Source organism: Drosophila busckii, chromosome 2R, assembly GCF_011750605.1.
Source record: "Drosophila busckii strain San Diego stock center, stock number 13000-0081.31 chromosome 2R, ASM1175060v1, whole genome shotgun sequence".
Lineage (NCBI taxonomy): Eukaryota > Metazoa > Arthropoda > Insecta > Diptera > Drosophilidae > Drosophila > Drosophila busckii.
Window position 1 is genome coordinate 2,677,385 of NC_046605.1, and position 20,458 is coordinate 2,697,842.

Here is a 20,458-nt window from a genome sequence, read left to right on the forward strand (position 1 = left end):
AAGCCAGCGTTAGCGGCTATAAAAAATATTTTAATTCTAGCTCAATTCATAGCTAAATTTATTTATTTTACTATTTATTATTTTCAAAAATAGTAATAATTTAATTGGAAATCATTTAAGCAGCCGCTGCAACTGAACTGAACTGCATTTGGAATTGATTTGCATGCGGCAATATATCAATAATAAAAAATAAATTTGCATAACAAATTTCAGCGCGACCTACCGCAACTAAAAAAACGTAGCATAAAAAATAATTGAGCTACTAAAATGAAGTTAAGCGCCAAATGCTTTAAAAAATTTAGTGCAAACGTGTTTGGCAAACACGTTTTGGGTGACACTGTAGTTAACGCTAGTTTTTGTAGCTTTATAAATAATAACTGCGCTGATTGTTGCTTAATGCACTGTCAACAATTAAGTGTTAAAATATTTAGTGTGTGCAGTGATTTTTAGAATGTTTTAAGCTTGAGCTTGAGCATTGTTGCTGCTACTTTCATTGATTTAAAATGCGCATGCACATGCTTGTAAATTCTTGCACGCGTTAGCATTACTTTTTAACTTTTGTTTTAGCTGCTCTGCAAATCTTTGAATTGCATTACGTGCTGCAAGTTTGGGGCAAACAAATCAACAGCTTACAACTTTTTAGCTTTAAGCGTTGCAACTTGCCACATGCCACATGCCAGCATAAGCGCTGCGCAAATTTAGTTTGCGGTTTGTTGCATTTGTCACTATGTTTGGCATTTGTTTAATTTTTATGCTTTTAATTGTCCCGCACCCGCAGCTGTTTATTTGTGCAACGTGTTTGTGGCAGCTTTGAGTGTCTCTCAGTGCGTTTTCAATTTCCAACTGTTTGCTTTGCTGCTTCATAACTTTGCCTTTTGCCTTTTGCTTTTATAAAAAATGTTTCATTAAATTTTGTTGCAATTTTCTTTGCTTAGGCGACACTTGGCACTGTGTGCGCAATTTATTGGCCATATTTATTATAAAACATGCACTGCAAGTTCAAGTCGTTACACTTGGCTGCGGCAGCAGCAGCAGCAAGTGGCAAGTTGCAACCACAAGTTTTTTTTAGCTTGTTCTAAAAATAGCTTTCCACACGCTTTCAGTGTGTTAAAAATAACATCATATTACTTTTTTTTCTTTCTCAACTTGTTGTTGCAGCACAAATTGAAGAAATATGTGCGCGCGTGTGTGTGTGTGTGTGTGAGAAAATGGCGCCGTTTGCTGGCTAATAGTTAATAAAAATAGTAAAAAGAAACTATGCGCGCGCTTCGAGAAGTGGCAAAACCCTAAACTGTTGGTCGCTGGCGCGCACTAAATTTGGCTTAGCACTGACTGCTTGACTTGTAATCAAAGTCAAGCAACTAACAACAACAACAACAACAACAAATGTACCTGTTAGCATGCACCTGCCTTTAAAGCTTGCTCCAGCTACAGCTACAGCTTTGGCTGGCAGCTCTTAATGCCTGCGTGTCATGAATGGTTTCCACTTTAGGGCTGCCAACACACACTTATGTACACACGCATACACACACGCTTAGATACACATCACTTTGGCTTTTTTGTTGCCTGATAAAATTATGACATATGAAACTTTGGCTGACAAGAGCCAAAGCAACAGCAAGAGCCAAGCCAAGCCAAAGGCAAAAGCAAAAGACACAGGCGCGTTCGTTTTGGCCAAAGCATGCAAAGTATTTTTACCGCAGTCTGTTTTTTTTTTTTTTTTGTGTGCTAGCTTTTAGTTTATACGCTTTGTCATAGAGTAGTGCGACTACTTTATTTAGTTTGCTATATATAGTTAAATTTACATATTTCTTTATTTATTTTGTTAGACTGAAGTGCATGATAAATGAAAATGTATTATGCAGACAAATATTTGAAATGTTATATAAATAACATTAACAATTTACGTTATAATAACTTAATATAACAATTTTATATAATAAATATTTACTGCATTAATTAAACACAAATTGCGTAGCACAAGTTTCTTGGGGCTGTAGAGAAATAATTTAATTTTTTGCCAATGATAACTTACAATATTAAAAATAAATTAGTAATTTATTTATTTTTTCAAATTTTAAAATTATTTGTAATTTTATAATTATTAATATACTGAATCTAATGAGTATTTAATAAAATAACATAAATTCTTAGGCTTTTTGAATTTCCTTTTTATGTTTTACAATTATTTATGTATTTGTATTTAAACATCTATTGATTGAAATGTACATTTGCTTAGTCAAATAATATTTATTCTTGCATTTTTAATATTTATTTTATTTATTATAAAAGTTTTTTATATATTTTCTTATATATTCTTTTATATTTGACTTCATTTATTATATTATTTATTTATTCTTGCATCCTATTAAGTAATTGAATTTGAATTTGTTATATATTTATTGTTAATTTATTTACTTTTTTTGCGTGTTTGTAATATTTTTAGTAACTTATCAATTACTTTATTTATATTTATTTAAATTTATTATTACTGTATTTAAGTGAATATATTTCTTATATATTTTTTTTATTATTTGACATAATTATTTCTTCAACTTTATTTTCAAATATTTATTCTTTGCATCCTATTGTGAAGTTTGACTTTTTCTTAAGTTTGGATTCATTTATTATTCAACATCTATTAATTTAATGTAATGAATATTGCTTAGTCATATATATATTTAATTTATTATAAAGGTTTTTTATATTATTTTCTTATATATTCTTGATAATTTGACTTCGTTTATTTCTCACTTTATTTTTAACAGAATTTTTCTTGTATTCGTTTTGAGTTGACTTATTTTATTAAACGTTTGACTTTATTTATTTATTCAAACTATCTATTATTTGAAAATAATTTTTATTTATATTAAAATTTTGCTTTGTCAAATAATATTTATTCTTGTTGCTAGAAAGTCAAATTGAATTGGACTTTCTTTTTTTATTTATTTAATTTATAATAATAGTCTTTTATGTATTATATTTTCTTAACATTTGACTTTATTTATTTCTTAAACTATCTATTAATTTATTGTAATGAATATTTGCTTAGTCAAATAATATTTATTCTTGCTTGCTATTAAGTCAAATTGAATTTGACTTCGTTTTTATATTTATTTAATTTTTTATAATACTTTTTATATATTTTCTTATATTTTTTCTTAACGTTTGACTTCATTTACTTCTTCAACCATCTACTAATTTATTGTAGTGTAATTTGACTTCGTTTTTATATTTATTTAATTTATTATAATCATTTTTTACATATATATTAAATCTTTGACTTCATTTAGTTCTAGTTCACTTTATTTTTATGCAGTTTAAGAGCATTTGGCTTGCCACCTGGCCACAATTAAACTCGAGCACATGTCTTAGTTTTATTTTCTGCTATGCGCTACATTTTCTCTCCTTTTTTTTTGCGTGCTTGGCCATAAACATGCACACAACATGGTGACGTAGCTGATAAAGCGAGTTGTCTCAAATTTATTGGGGACCTTGCAGCCACACACTCCACTTCACCCCACTCCCCCCTCTCGCTGGGAGTTGAACTTGCGCTTGCAGCGCTTTTCGTGCTAGGCGCGCGCACTTGATTAAAGTACGTTTAACTGAAAGGAGACGTCAGCAGCATTAGCCTGACGTGCTGGAGCTCTGGAGCTCGCAACTATTTTTTGCGGTTTGCGACACGTGCGCAATGTGGGCGTGGTCGACGCATTTCGACAATTTGCAGCAGCTGCTGGAGGCCATTAGGACAAATGTTACGCATACGCAGCGTTTGCCCGTTGGGCAACCCAAAACTAATAGATACAACATAGTTAGTTTGCTACTTTGCGCTGCCATTTTACAAACTCTCAGGAGCATACATACAGTACGTAGTGTAGCTGCTGCTGTTGGGCGTAATTTGCAATTTTAATTAAAATGAAATTAAGTCGTCGCTTGTACTTTGTGTTTGGCTGCCTTAAATATATATTTTAATCAATTGCATTAATGCGCAAATATTAAAGCAAACGTTGAAATGTATAACAAATAAGCTAGAAGAGAGTGCGAGAGAGAGTGAGAGGGCAGCAGCATAAATTCCATTGAAGCAATTTCCTTCACTCTCTGCTTAATCTTTAGCTGCAGCTGCAGCAATTAAAAATTCATTTGCAGTGTAAACATGTATAAAGTTATGCATTGAATTTACACATGTTCTGAGCTTGAGAGCACTGCAAACGAAAACAGAAATTATTTTTGCAATTAAATTGTTGCTTACATTTCCGTTTGCTGCTGCAAGGGTTTGGCCAAATGGCCATGAATTGCAATGAATGCCTGTAATAAAGTAAGGCAACTTGTCCTCGGACTAAAGCGATGTTTGCTGCTCGTTTTTTGGTCAACACATTGAAGTTGCTGCTGCAGCGAAGCGGCAAGCAAAGTTGTTACGCTGCCTTTATTTTGACCAGGCCAAGAGGCAGGCCACAGCAGCAACAATTTTTATATATTTTTGGGGCGCTTTGAACAAAAAAGTTTTACCGAGTCGCGTTTGCTCAAAAGACCAAGAACTTATAAATAAAAACGTATATATATAAATTTTTGGGGAGGATCAAGCGGCTGCTGTGGGCGGCATGACTGCGCTTTTAATAAACAATCTTGGCGGGGGGGGGGGGGCAAACAAAGTGGCAAAATTTGAAGCTTTGTTTTAGTGCAGAGATGCTCGAGTTGCTTGAGCTGCTGCTCTAACCCAGCCCTGAGGCACAGACAAAAGGCAGGCAAAGCACAAAATTTATTGCCAAGTTTGCGACGTTTTTGTAATTAAATGTTTGGTCAGTGCTTATTATTCAACAGCAGTTGATAGCAGCACTTAATACAATAAATTATACAAGCGACTGCAGCAACAACAATAACGTTAACGTATTGAATGCAACAAGCGCTCGCATCAATTATGCGTTAAGAATTTTCGTATTTTTTCATTTTGTTAGCCTTGGCATGCAAATGGGCGTGGCCAGCGCGTTGCGTTGTTCTTTTGAATTCCGAAAATTTATGTTGCTTTTTGTTGTTGTTTCTAACGAAACATGCAAATTAACTTCAATTTTTTTTTTTATACACTTCGGTATTGTTTACAAATTTTTGTTTGTTTTGTTTATAAGCCACTGCTGCCAATTCTTTTTTGCATATATTTTGTCTTTATGCAAAAGGCCAACTAATTCAGCTTAATTATAGCCCATTTGCTTGTCATATAGAGCTGCGGAATTTTGTGTTGTGTGTGCCCTCCAGGCGTATAAATCATAATTCGAGCGCTCTGATGTCATAATCTGAGTTTATAATAAAGTCATGCAGCTGCAGCAGCAGACAAATTCGACTACGATATACACTTTGTTGTTAAGTTTTTGTGGAATTTGAGCAGTTGAAGAAAAGAACTTAAAAATATCTATTAATAATAATAAGATACTTACTTATATGTGATACTTTATTATATGATTAGATCAGATAATGATATATTTACTTATAAAAATGTCTACTAGTAATAATAAGTTGCTTACTTATATGAAATATATATCATTAGCTGATCTAATGTTTATTTTTCAATTTAGATCGAGAAAGTCTCTCAAGTCTCTACTTTTGCTTTAATATTGATTCTTAGCTCAAGTTGTATACAAATTTCAGCATCTTCTTTCAATTCTATCTTGTCTTAATTCTTATAAAATATAAAAAGAATCTGTTAAATTAAATAAATAAATATATCTCAAATTCATTAATATGTCTGCTCACAACTTTATTCATTTGTCTTAAAGCTTGATCTCAAAATATCTGTCACTTACATATCTCTTAATCACTTAAGTATACCCTCTTTATTCATTTTAATTCCAAAGAGTGCAAAACTTTGTACAGCCCTGTCAACTCTTTCTTGTCTTAATTCTTATCAAAATCAAATTTAATTACTTTCGGCCTCAGGTGTCATTTATATTTTTTGTTGCCGTACACACAAATTAAAATCATAAACTTTTGCCCATTACATAATTGTCGCATAAAAAAAGTTTTTACGATGCATATGCCAAAAATTATGACAGTCTACACAGTTACTCATAGCAGTCTATGGCTATGGAACAAAAAGTCAAACAATGCTCTCGAGTCGGCTTATAGTTACGAGTTTCCGACTTTTATGCCTTTTGCCTGTGTATACGACATCATTTACACACTGCCTGCCATTGTCTTACGCCCACGGACAGTTTCGTGGGGTGGGTGGGGCATATGGAAAATTGAATACACATGCACAGCTGTTGCTGCTTGCAATTGTATTCAAATATTAGACATAAATTATCATTGAGCTGAGCTGAGCTCAACCAAAACAGAAAAACAAAAAAGTTTATGCTTTTTGCAAAAAACTTTATTCAGCCGCTGAGAGCGTCTCCCCTCAAGCTTCCCAATGTGCAGCAGCAGCAAAGTAATGCAGTTGCGGCCTTGTTACTAATAACCTCAATTCAAACTCACACACACATATACACTTATATATATATAGCTTGATATATGTTTGCTTGCATACAGACGCTGAGTTTGAAAACAATCTGGCAGCTCTCAGCCCTACGCTGTGTGTTGCGACTTTGATGAAGGCCAACCTCAATTGGACAGCGAATTGAAGCTGCGCGAACAAAGCGAGAGCGGGCAGAAGAATTTCAAATTCAATAGAATATTCTGCAGCTCATTAAAGCGGCTTGGCTACCCTTATCATGGTTGGTAGTAATGTAGTGGGTAGATTAGATTGGTAGCTGGTGAAATCTGCACTTGCTTATGTATTATGAATGCATCAAATGCCAGGAAAGAGGATCAATAGCCATAAGTTTGCATTTTGCGAAGTATTGAAAGGGGTTTTCATGTTAGCAAAGCTGCAAAGGGTAGCCACCGCGAGCTAGTGCAAAGGGTTCCCAAATCAAAGGGATTTTACCCTAAGGTTCCCATTAAAACACTTTTTATTCAAAGGCTCGAACTTCTCTTACTACTGAACTGACTATGAGATTCGTAGCTGGTGAAATCATTGGGTAACCAACTTCAGTTGCTTTGCTAACCCTAAGCAATGTATTAAATACCAGGAAAGAGGATCAATCACCATTAGTTTGTTTTTTCGCAATGTATAGAATGGGGTCACCATGCTGGAATTGCTGTAGAGGTTACACAACGCGAAATAGTGCAAAGGGTTCCCAAATCAAAGGAATGTCACCCTAAAGTTTCCAAGCAAAGAGATTTTACACTAAGATTTCCATGGAAAGAGTTTTTCTGCAATGGCTCGAACTTCTCTTACTATTGAACTGAGTTTTAGATTCGTTGCTGCTGAAATTTGAGCTAAGCCTAAGCAATGTATATGAATGCATCGTACACCAGGAAATAGAAGTATTAAAATGTGTACCCATGTTGGAATTACTGTAGAGGGTAGAGACTGCGAACTAGTGCAAAGGGTTCCCAAATCAATGAGGGATTTCACCCTAAGGTTCCCAAGCAAAGTGATTTTACCCTAAGGTTTCCATTCAAAGAGTTCTCTCTTACTATAGGGTTTGTCTACTAGGTTGAGCAAAGAGTCCAAGCTTCAACTCTTCAGTACTTTTAGCTTTCAAAATTCAAAAAATGCAGTAAGTTATTTGTATAGCTGTAAGTCTTAACCCTCCTGTACTTTTAGCTTTAATTGAATCCAAATTTAGTTGCTGCTGTACGAACTTTAGCAGCGACTCTCGCAGCAAGATTGCACTCAGCAGCAGCTTACATTGTTTTTGGGGTTTGGTAAAAGTCGACGTCGCCCTTGCCCGCGTCTCAGTTACAGTTAGAGCTGGCGCTCATATTTCGCCTGGCACTTTTCGCTTTTCTTTTGGCTGACTGCTTGTGCTTGCTTTTTAATGACTTTTCACTTTTCACTGCTCGCGTTCTCAGATTCAGTTGCATGAGCAGCAGCAGCAGCAGCAGCAACATTATATTATGACAACCAATGCGCGACCCTCGTCAGCTGGCAAAAGTGAGTGTGAAATGTTAGCCCGAAAAAAGAAAAATAATAAGAGACAGCAGCAGTGGCAGTGGCAACAGTAGCGTGTAAGTCTGATAATTAGAGTACAAATTTGTTGCGTTGGTGTCGCTTCAGTGCCGGCGAAAGTAACAACAAACAACAGCAGCCGCAGCAGCAGCAGCAACATGGCCAAGATGATCAGTGTTGCTGGCGTGTTGAGAGCGAGGAGTGCGTGCTGCTAACTGTAACAGATAAATGCAAATTTATGGCCACGACGTGCTCAACAAATTGCCAACAATTTGGCCAAAAGAACCCGTTAACAGCGGCTAGAGGGGACGTTGGGGGGAGGCGCGTGTTGACGAGTGCAAAAGAATTTCAAACTAAATTTAATTAAACTGCACGCGCAGTGCCAAACGTTCATTAGAACAACCGACCGACCGACCGACCGCCTTGGCCCCAAACAGCTGTGCGCATTTCCGTTGCAACATGGAGCTCAGCTAGAGCGAGACAGCAACAGTGTATCTATCAGTTACAAATTGTATCGAGTGCAATGCATAGAATTTATTGCTTCCTGCAAAAATCCAAACTAAAAACGACAAACTATAATGATGAGGCCAAGTGGCAAGGATGAGGTTGCAGCTGCAACCAGTTGTTGTTGTTGTTGCTGTTGCTGTTGCCGGCGTGTCGACTAGTAGGCAATTATGCCATTTGACATAATTCATAACTGCAACACGCGCTCGGCTGCAGCAACGCGGATGCAACTGCTGCTGCTGCAGATTTCTATGTGCCACACACACAAACTGTCCAATTGCCCAGTTAGCTGTTATCATAAATTTATGCGCTCGTTTCATAAACGACAACAACGAAAGTTGTTTTGATCTTGTTGCACACACACACACACACAGTGACCAGCTGCTGTTGCATGCAACTCGCCTGGGAATCAGGTTAGCTGCAAGACGCGCGCAACAACAACAAAACTTTTTAATAAATTGACAAAAGTTTGTCATATGCATTGTTTGCCACACACAAAACTGCGCACAAGTGGCTCGTTCTCAATCTCGAAATCTGTTGCCACTGTGGCTGCCACACAGCGTCTCTACTCCACTACTAACAGCGTCATTTTGCTGCCCCATTTACCGTTCGAGCTTAGCTGGGTTAAGTGCAGTGTGCACTGCTTGTTGGCCAATTGTTCTGCTCCCACCAAAGGCAGCCAAACACTGTAGTTATGCGACTTTGATGAACTATATGCCTGATAAGAATTTATTGCTCTCATTCTACATTTCTAGCAATTTTTGCAAAACTTTTCAAATGATAAATAATGCAGTTGCCGCAATCTTTTGTTGATTGCTTAATGGGCGCTTAGCTGAAGTTGGCCCAGTTCTTGGCTAACTAAACTTTAATCTAACTTGCAATTATTAGTATGAAAAGCAATTTTTAAAAGATTTCTTTGCTAAGTAATAAATAATTATAATAAAGCTACGCATAAAGATCAATGCTTGAGCTTTAAAAAACTAATGAATTAGCATTAAATTAAAAAACAAAAATCAGCAAATAATTATTGCTGTAAAATTTTTATTATAGAACTTATAAATCTAATAGTTGCTGCTTTATTTTCTTGCATTTAACTATTTATTTTTTTTAGCATGCAAATTGTTATTTAATTCAAGTTTTTTAGCAATGAATTATGTTTTTATTATTGTCAATTTTGGCTAGCAAAAAACTGCGTTTATATTAAAAAAAATTCAATTATAATTCATACGAAATTAGATTTATAAAACTAATGAACTACCATTAAAATAAAAAACAAAAATCAGCAACTAATTATTGCTGTAAAATTTTTTGAATGAAACTTATAAATCTTAAATAAATAAATCTTTTTGAATGAAACTTATAAATCTTACAGTTGCTCCTTAATTTTCTTGCATAAAATATTAATTTTTTTTAGCATGAAAATTTAAATTAAACTTAAATTTTTAGTATTCGTTAAACAATGAAAACGGTTTTAATTATTGTTGCAATTTTCAATTATAATTCATAAGAAATTATCAATTGCACTGTAAATATTTCTAGTAGTTTGCTCATTTATATTACTAACTATTATAAATAATAAATATTCAAACAAATTTTAATGCTAATTTATAAGAAATTAGTATTATAAATAGTATTATTACATATGCGCAATACAGCAACAAATTTCAATTGAAATCAACGTTTTGTCTATAAGTAAAAAATTTGCTGCTGTTCTTTAATCTTTGCTATTACTTTTACTAATACATGCCAAAACAAAACTAAAGTTGTAAAAACTTTTGTAAGAACTTTTGCATATGTTGCCGCTGTGGCTAACGCTTTAGTTAGTCGCTCATACCCTTTTGGCTGCTGCTCTCACCTTTGGCAGCTTTGCAAAGTTTTGGCCAAAAAACTCAAAGAATATTTTGGCAAAGTGTTTGCCAAATGCTTGCCACTGAAATTGCAATTGCAATTGCAATTGGCTGTCCCTAACTACACAACAAGCTCTCTCGCTCTCTCTCTCTCTCTCTCTCTCTCTCTCTCTCTATCTCTATCTCTCTTTGGCTAGATTGCTGCTTTGGCAACTGTTTTTATGCTGTCGAATGAATTTAATTAGTGCAAACTCTTTGCTTTGATAACCTTTTTGCCAGCTGGATGGACTGTCTGTTATTTTTTTGCTGCAGCTTTAAATAAATGTTGCAGCAGCAGCAACAAATACTGAGTTAGTAATTACCTGTGTCTGTAAACTTTTGCATATACTGTAGTTTTTTTGATACGCCACGCTATCAATTGTAGTTGTTCTTGCTCATAGATTTTATTTTGTTGCACTACTCATGACATGCGCTCGTTTACAATTGCAACTGGGCAACATTTTGTACTGCCGACTGTTTCATGCAACAAAATGTGGCACATGTCGGCAGCACAGTTTGTAATCAAATGTAATGCAATCCAGTAGCAGCAACAACAACAGCAACAGCAACATGAAATTTATGAAAACTCATGCCGGCAAAAATGAGAAAATGTTTGAGCAACGCCACATGTGGCACAAACAAACACACACATACATACTGTATACAGTATGTGCTGGCAAGTATGTGCATATGAAAGCCCTGCTTAATAGCAAGTAAAAGTATTTTGTATTTCACCTGCTTTGCAATTTCACTTGCAAGCCAAGAATTTTCACTTTTTCTACACAATTTGTTTTTAGTTGCTGTTGTTGCCAGTCAGGCCCTTGGGGGCGCAGACAGTGGCAACGATTGCATGCCACATGCAAAAAGCAACACAAGCAAAGCTGATTATTATTTGCCATTATTGTTATTGTCAATAATTTCAACTTGATTTGCCTTGATTGGCAGACACTTGCAAGTGCCAGTGCCAACCAACAGGATTCCAACTGCCAGCACAACAATTTATTGAATTTATTGCATACACAAGTAGTTTTCATATCTAGCTATGAATTGTCTGCTTGTTGAGTAAAAGTTATAGCTCAAGGTCGCTTGTAAATAATGTTATTACTTTTTTCTCTTTTTTATGTTTTTGAGCTACAAAATGCAAATGCAACTTTCTTTCAATGTTAAGCAACTTGTCGTACTCAAACAGAATTCATAAGCAAAGGCTGCAACTTAAAGCTGCTTAAGCGATTTTCCTTTGATAAGCGAACTAGTTCAATGGCCAAAAAGCAACTTTAATGAGCTTTGCTTACAAAGTTTATAAGCATTAAGTAAGCGCGCTGTTATTAAATTTAAGTTTATGTCTAAGTTCAAGCTTGGCAACTTTATTTAAGCAGCTGCAGCATGCAATTAATTGAGCTAAAGCTGCAACTTGCAGACTTGAGCGAATTGAAGTCTATTGAGATTAAAGTGAATTGTAGTGTTAAAAGCTTTTTAATATTGCTTTAATATTATTTTAAGCAATGCTTGGAAATTTTATGTGCTTTGCAGCTTGAACTGAAAGCTTTAAAATATATTATAAATACTAAAATCAAAGTTACAAGAAATAAAATGTATACTAATTATAATTTTTGGTGTATTACAATTGTTGGTGTATATATAATAAGTAAATTGTTAAAAAAGACTTGGCAGCTCAGCATTGATTTTACTTAAGCTTTGATATATTTTGTAGCTTTGAACTTTAAACTCTACTAGAAAACTTAAGGCGACTTTGGCAGCAAGCTTGGAATAGACAAAATGAATTTTCAATATATCAAATATTAGTTTAATAATTCGCTTATTATTATTTTAAGCATCGATATGAGTTTAAAGTAGTGTGAACTTTAAATAAAGTAAAAGTATAAGAAGTTCTAGCGCAACTTGCAAATCAAACTTACAATAAATAGAATCTATGCTAAGCTTACAAATAATTTTTTTAAATACGCTTATTATGATTGTTAGCGTATATATAATAAGCGAATTGTTAAAACAGACAGGAGCTCAGCATTGATTTTATTTAAGCTTTGATGTTTTTTGTAGCTTTAAACTTTAAGGCGGCTCTGGCAGCAAGCCAAAGTATCAAGTAGAAGTTTAATAATTCGTTTATTTTTATTTAAAGCATCGATTTGAGTTTTTAGTGTAATGTGTACTTTAAGTAAAGTAAAAGTATTAGAACTGCTAGCGCAACTTTCAAAGCATGCTTAGAACAAATAAAATCAATACTGAGCTTCCAAATCTTTTTTAACAATCGATTTGAGATTTGATGTACTTTGTAGCTTTGAACTTTAAACTCTAGTACTAGAAATCTTAAGGCGACTTTGGCAGCAAGCAAGACAAAATCTTTATTGATATATAAATTTATCAATTTAGCCAGCTTAAAATTGTTGAGTAGTGTGAATTTTAAATAAATTACAACTCCTAGGCCGATACTCAAAGCAAGTCTAAAACAATTTAATTTTGTATGGAGTTGTTAAGTTTTATTTTAATTATTAATTTTTCAATTTATGAAGAATTTGTTTATTATTATTTTAAATATCAATGTGAGCTGAATGTAGTGTGAACTTTAAATAAATTATAACTATTAGGCCGTTAACAAAGCAAGTCTAAAACAATTAAATTTTGTATTGAGCTGTCAAGTTTTTGTTTTAATTATTTGCATGTTTTTAGATGAAGCAGCAATTTATGGCTTAAGCTGCTCTCAAAAATAAAGCATAGCCACTTGAAGTCTGCTGCATTAAGTCAGCAACTTTTTTAATAAATTGTTGATTTTATTAAGCATCGATTTCGCAAAAAACTTGGGCCAAGCCTTTGAGTGTGCCACGTGTCTATTAAAATCTAAATGCAATTTTCATGCATGGGCCACAAAACTAATTACAACTGAAGTGTCAAGCAATTGAGGCAGTTTGCAGCTTGTTGTTTGTAGTTGCACTCGAAACTTTGCGGCACTCATGGATACACACACACACATACATATGTAAAGTCTAAGTGCGCCCAGACAATATAAAAAATGACCGAAAATAAAAATAAAAAGTACAAAGCGAACTGTTATACTTTGTGTGTGTGTGTGTGTGTGTGTGTGTGTGTGTGTGTGCAACATAAAAATTGACCTCAGCAACACAAAGACAACGACAACATCGTTGCTGTTGTTGCTCTTGTTAGAAGCTGTGGCCAAAATGCTTGGAGACAGCGCGGCGCAGAGACAAACACGCGTGCAAAAGTGGAGCAGCAATTGCAGACTAGTTGCCCCCCCACACCCCGCACCCACCCACAGTTGGCAACTTGGACTGCAAAAGTTGCACATCGAATTGGCAGCGCACTAAGCTTGGCTAGCATATGTGCTATCTCGCTCTCTCTCTCTCTTACGCTCTGTCTCGCAGACAAATTACAGTAGCCAGATTTCTCGTCTTTCAAATGTTGTTTTGCATTTACAGGCGTGCCACGCCCACTAGCTACTGCCGCCTCATGTCAAGCCTGCAAGCAGCTACAAGCGCGCAACGTGTTTTGTTTTTTTTTTTTTTTTTGTTGTTTTTGTTCGTTGTTCATGCCTCTCGCATGTTGTATGTGGAATGTGGTTTACTTTTTGGATGAGTTAACAAGGCGAATTGTTGTACGTGCCACATTATTGTTGCTCTTGTTAGATTTTCCGTCTAATTTGTCATAGAAAGTGTTCATAGCTCAAGTTCATGTCTTAATTTATGTCAAAACTGAAAATTGCGCATAATTTACAACTAGTAAAAATATAAACTATTAACATGATTTGCGCGCAGCATGTAAATTGTTCATAAACTAGTTTTAACGATTTTCATCTCTCTGTCGTTTCAGCTTTGTGTTCATTTGCATAACAGTCGCAGCTTTATTTGGGTAAGTTTAACAAATGTTTACACACAAATATAAATTTAAATATGCATTTTTGTAGCTATAAATAAATCAAGCGCGTTACGCTGCAAAACGTTTAAATTTGCTTAACTTTTATGCGCATGTGAAAATTATACAAAATTAATTTATGTGCGACGAAAGCTTTCTAAGCTTATTTTAAGAGCTATTTAGATAGCAACGATATGAAAATCTATTTATAGTAGCCAATTAAAATAGCTTTGTTTTAATTTAAAACTTATAAACTTGTTTTAAAGCACATAAAATGCTGCAAATGCTACACAATTTTATTCTAAAATTAAAAATCCTTACTAAAATCTTATTATCAATTTAAATTGGAATTTCTAATCTAAACTTAAATTTGCTTTGAAGCACATTAAATGCTTACAAATCATCAAATGATCTAAAAAATGTAAGCAGCATTCTATTTAGCATTTCTAATCATTAAAATCTAAACTTAAAATCTTTATTTTAAAGCTGTAGCTTGAATTAAATGCTTTAAATGCTTAGACATTTTGTTCTAATCTTAAAAATCTTTACTAAAATACTATCAACAATTTAAATTGGAATTTCTCAACATGAAATTCTAAACTTAAATTGCTTATTTTAATGTTTTAAAGCAAATTAAATGCTTACAAATCATCAAATAATCTTCAAAAATTAATCATTAAAATCGAATCTTAAAATCTTTATTTAAGGCTTTAAATGCCTTAAAAGCAAATATTTTTTATCTTTACTCTTATCTTAAAAGTTGAATCTTTGATTTGAAGCACATTGAAGTTTTAAATGCTTACAACTTTTCTAATCTTAAAGATCAAATCTATAAGTAAACATTTCTAATCATTGAAATCTAATCTTAAAATATTTATTTTAATTTTGAGCTTTTTAGCTTGTTTTAAAGCACTTTGCTTAACAATTTTATTCATATGTCAAAAATCAAATCTTTAGCATAAACTTAACTTAACAATCTAAGTTTTAAAAACTCATTTTGATTTGTGTTTTTAAGCTTCAAAGTTTATTACGTATATCATTCTTATATTAAGTGCAGCCAAGCTGTGAATTTTATTGAAGCCACAAACATCAAATCGCAGCGCTTATCGATTTTATTAGAGAACTAACTGTATTCAGTTGGCTTTTTGAAACTTTTTGATGATTTGATTTAGTGCTTTTTAAACTTCAATGTGCTTTTAAGCCCCAAATTATGAGCAGCGCATAAAAAAGCACTTGTAATATTTTCTTTCAAGTTGAGAATTGAGAATTTATTGCGCTTGTGCCAAATGTGTCAATTTATTGGCAAACTATTTGGTCAAGTGCTTAATGCGTTGGCTTAAAAAACGCCGCTCTAGTTGAGTTTGTTGTGGTTGTAGCTGTCACACATATGGTAAGCAGACCTAGTTCTGGCTAAGAGCAGTTTTGAATTTGAATACGCGCTCACTTTTCTTTTATGGCCATTTAGCTAGCGCGCTGGCCTATTAGCCTACGAAGGCTCGAGCCAGCCTGAGTCATAAACACTGATATGTAGCGCTTCCTATAAAGTTACATGCTGTAGCATTTGAGGGCGTGGTCACATTTGGCGCTGACATTTGTCGCACGACACGGCCACAGCTGCCAGCGCCCACGCATTGAGATTTATAGCCGCAGCTGACTGCGTCTCTGATTTCCAAGCAGCGACGTTGATGCTGTTGCTGATGGCTGCAAGTTTAACTTATTTATTAGTGTGTGTGTGTGTGTGTGTGTTTCTCTGTGTGTGTGTGTTGTGGCGTGGGCTGTCGTTTGCTATCTCGCTTGCTGCTTTTAGCGTTGATGTTTTTTTTATTTCGGCAGCAAACGGTTGCAAATTGCGCAGCATTTGCTTGGTAGCTGTCACTCTGACTTAATGTCTTCAGTTGTCGCTTTAACTTTCTACCGTAAAGCGATAATTGTGTATATTATAAATTTATGCTATAAATTTCAACATTTAACGCGTTTCACTAAAAATGCACAAGTAACTTTTGGCTTTTGTTAAAGTTTTGGTCTGAAGTGAATTTTTATACATTTTTGATTGCTTGCTCATCAGTAAACAAAACGTTTGAGTTGCTACCAATAAAAGATATATATAGTAAAATATTTTTTATAATTTATACTATTAAAATTCATAAAAATACAAATTTTTTTTTCGTTTAATTGTTCTGCTTAGTTTGAAGCTACGTTAATTTTTTAGATTATGCATATTTTAATAGTAGCATATAACTAAATATAAATTATGCCATATAACTACCATATTATATATTTCTAGCTGCAAAAAATATTTACTAGCTAATTTATTATTATTATAGTTCAAGTCTTGCCATTAAAAGTTCTTCTATGAATTTTTGTATAGCAAGCAATTTGTAATAAATAAATTTGTATAAAATATAGCAAAAATAAATTTGCAAAAAATATTTCTAGCTTAAAAAATAGCTAAACATATACTTAAGCCAATTTTTATTGCATTCTAGCTCAACTAGCTACTAAAAATACTTGCAAAAGTTTTAAACTATTAAAATAAGTTCTTAAAAATTTAAGTTTTATTTGCATTAAGTTAATTTTTTAGTTTATATATGGTAACTACAAATAATTATGCATATTTTATTACTAAAACTTAACTAATTATAAATTATACCATATAACTAACATATTATATATTTATTACTGCCAAAAATATTTACTAGCTTATTTATAATTATTATAGTTCAAGTCTAGCTATTAAAACTATTACCAAGTTTTTCTAAGAATTTTCGCTTAGCAAGCATAATAAATAATTTGCATAAAATATAGCAAAAATAAATTTGCCAAAAATATTTCTAGCTTAAAAAATAGCTAAACCTATATTTAAGCAAATTTTAGTGCAACTTTGGCTTCTAAAAATATTTGCCAAAATACTAGGAATTTTCTTTTAGTAACACGCGCATAAATTTAGTTATGCTCTTGCCGCTGGGCAACTCTTTTTTTTTCATAGAGCCAGCACCCTTGTAGCTAACAGCAAAATTTTGGCAATATAAACAGATTTTAGCCGCTGGCGAAATTCCATTTGGAAAGTTTTCATGTTTATGGGTTGAGCGCGTGGGTGTTGTGCACATAATCATTGATTTATGTCTATTAATTTCGTTAAGTTATGTCAATAGATAGTGACAGCCAGACGTCGAATATAGTTTTATGACTGTTGGGCTGTTGGTTGGCGTGTTACGGTAGCATTTGACACCAATTGTGGCACGCTATGAGTTGCACGTCAATAGTGTCAGCGGTTCGTGCCTGAGCGGAGCTGTAAACTTCTGAAGCAGCAGCTCTTGAGCTTTAGCTGCAGTCAGGCGAAGGTCAAAAGTGCTGTAGCTACTGCTTGTTGTTGCTGTTGCTTGTTGTTGCTGCTGCTGCTGCTGCAGTTTGTCAAGTAGTTTAAATCAACAAGACGGCGCTTGCCTACACGAAAAATTAATAATAGCAAATTATGAAAAGCTTGTGCTGTGGACTGAAGCTTCAGCACTTGACAGAGCCACTTGAGCACTTGACGCTTTGACGACTTGACGAGAGCTTGCACACTTGGCTGGTCAATGCCATTTAGCAGTTTTTGTATTTTTTGGCTGGGCAGGTAGTAGAAGTTAAAACAAAGCTAACGGTTTTTATTTGTATTTTGTATTTGCTTTTTGCGCTGTGGTTTTTAACGAGATTTCGTGCGTACTAACTGGATCACACACACAGTGAAAAAGATAGAGTGAAGGGGAGTGGGGGGTGGGTTGTTGCTGCTACAAATGTAAATACCACAAAACAACTTTGTGCGCTGCTCTTTGCTTAGGTTTGAGTTACAAATGTGCAAATATGCAAAAGCTTCCTAAAATTTTCGCAGCTTGTTTTTGTTTTTCTGTTGCATGTTGCATGCTGCGGTTGCGTATTTGTGTTGCTCATGACTCAAATTAGAACTATGCAAATGTTTGGCAGCTTCAACTGTAACTCAAACTCAAGCTACTGAGTCATCAACAGCAGCGCGCGCGCCCTCATTATAAAGCACAAATCATGCATTGCGTTTACTTAACGGTCTGCAAAAGTAAGTAAACAAATGCCCGAAAATACCGTGCGCACAAATTTATTGTCGCACATTGACATAAATCGGTATCAGCAGCTGACCCACAATTCAGTAAAATGGGCCAGCGTCAACTCGAAAATTTGCCAAAAGCAAACGTATCGTGCTGTAATTGACATATATACGAGCGTATTATACGGTTTTATATATTGTCCACTGTTTCGCTTGCTCATTATGCAAAAAAACAAAAGACTCAAGCAACGTACGTTCATCATGCGTAGCAGCAGCAACAGCAGCATTTTTATTAATAACTTGCGTATTTTATTTAATTTAGACTAGCTGCTAATAAGCTAAAATAGGCTGCAACCCACAAAGAAATAAGAATTTCACTTTTTCTTGGGGTTGTGGCCACAAACCGGTTAAATTGGCAAAAGCACAAATGCCAACATAGTTAAAATTAATTTTTCTCTTTTTGTTTTTGTTGCTTTAGCTTTTTGCCATATTAATTAAAGCATTTTGTTTGTGCGCTGAGTGAAAGCAGCAGCCAGAATTTGTTGGTTTTTGGCCTAATTGGCGCGGCTTCCGCTGCGTTAAGCATCGCAGCTATAAAAATCTTTTTTTAATTAAATTTAGCAAAACAACAAACAAAACGTTTAACAATTGCCAATTGTAGGCTGTAGTCTCCATTAATTTAACAGTTTATGCGGCATTTAAGTGGCAGTCACTTGGCTGTAAGAAAAGTGTAGCAGCAAGTTGGACAGCAGATAAGCTAGATGTCTTTTCTATATATATTTTCTATTCTTGCCAATTGCGGCGTTTAAGTGGCAGCCACTTGTATAAAACCAAAGTGTAGCAGCAAGTTGGACAGACGATAAGCTGGATGTATTTTCTACATATATATTTTATATTATATATTGCCAATTGTAGTGTGTGGCTCAAATAATTTAACAATTTATGCGGCATTTAAGTGGCAGACACTTGGTTATAAGCAAAGTGTAGCAGCAAGTTGGACAGACGATAAGCTACATGTATTTTCTAAATACATTTTCTAAATTATATATTGCCAATTGTAGTCTGCAGTTTATGCGGCATGACTCATGTACAGAAGATAAACTTGAGCAATTAAGCTGGAACTCTTTGCTATATACGCTGCTGTTTCAAAGTGTATTTCATAGTCATAGTTGCAATGGCTGCAACATTCGCTTGTTGATTTTTGAGTTAAGCACTGCGCTCTAGACGAACTGTCAGTTGAAATGTCCTTCTGCTGTGGCAGAAATTCTTCAGCGTGCAATGACATTGCTTTGTGTTTGGCTTTGGCTGCTGCATGAGTTGAATTTAACACCTTTTTTGTTATGCGCGGCATGTAAAGCCCAAAAGCCAAGCTAGGCACAGACAATGCCAGCAGCAGCAACAGCAACAGCAGCAGCAGCAAAAAGGGCGCACAACAATGGACAGCAACATGGACTACTGTTGCGCCCTTTAAGGCCATGTGAAAAAAAATTGATGACCCAACGCGCAACATGACGTGACGTTGCAGCAGCAATGCGACATTTTAGTTTGAAATTGATTTTCCCCATGCGGCGACAGCAGCAGCAGCAGCAGCAGCAGCCTGACCTTGCTTTGGTTGCTCTGCAGCTGCACCCGAGGGACTTGACAATTGCTCGCCATAAATGCGCTAAGCAGCTGCCACACACACACACACACACATACACATAGCTTGCTTGCTTGCCGCATTAGAACCTCAACTTACCAAATATAAACAAAAGACTTAGGCAACGAACTTGCACTAAACAATGGCGCGTGCTGCGGCTAAGCGCGCAAGCAAACCACAAGCCTGTTTGGCCAGCAGCAGCACATTGCGTAGCTATATATATATATATATAAACCTGCTCTGATCATGAAAATGCATTTGGCCCAAGTTGAGTTTTTCTTGCGCTTTGTATATTGAGCTTTGGCTTTGGCTTTGGCCTGCCTGCGATCTAATAAGCTTTTTGCCTGCCTAACGAAAGTTATTTATGCATGCAACAAGTCTACTTAGGCCTGCATGCGTCATCGCTTTGCGCTTGGCATAATTTATGCCCCGCAAAGAGTTTCGGGCCACAGCCAGCGCAACAACAAAAAGTTGTCGCTAGCCTGGGCTTGTGCTTGCGGGCCTAGTGG

General features: G+C 34.8%; 1 protein-coding gene across 1 annotated transcript in view; it reads left to right on the top strand.

Annotated features, from left to right (window-relative positions):
* LOC108596557 overlaps window positions 1-20,458 on the top strand; it is a 99,207-nt gene that overhangs the window by 19,421 nt on the left and 59,328 nt on the right. The window contains exon 2 of the mRNA XM_017982455.1: window positions 14,215-14,253. The gene's annotated coding sequence lies outside the window, so the exon portion shown is untranslated. The remainder of the gene's footprint in view (window positions 1-14,214; window positions 14,254-20,458) is intronic.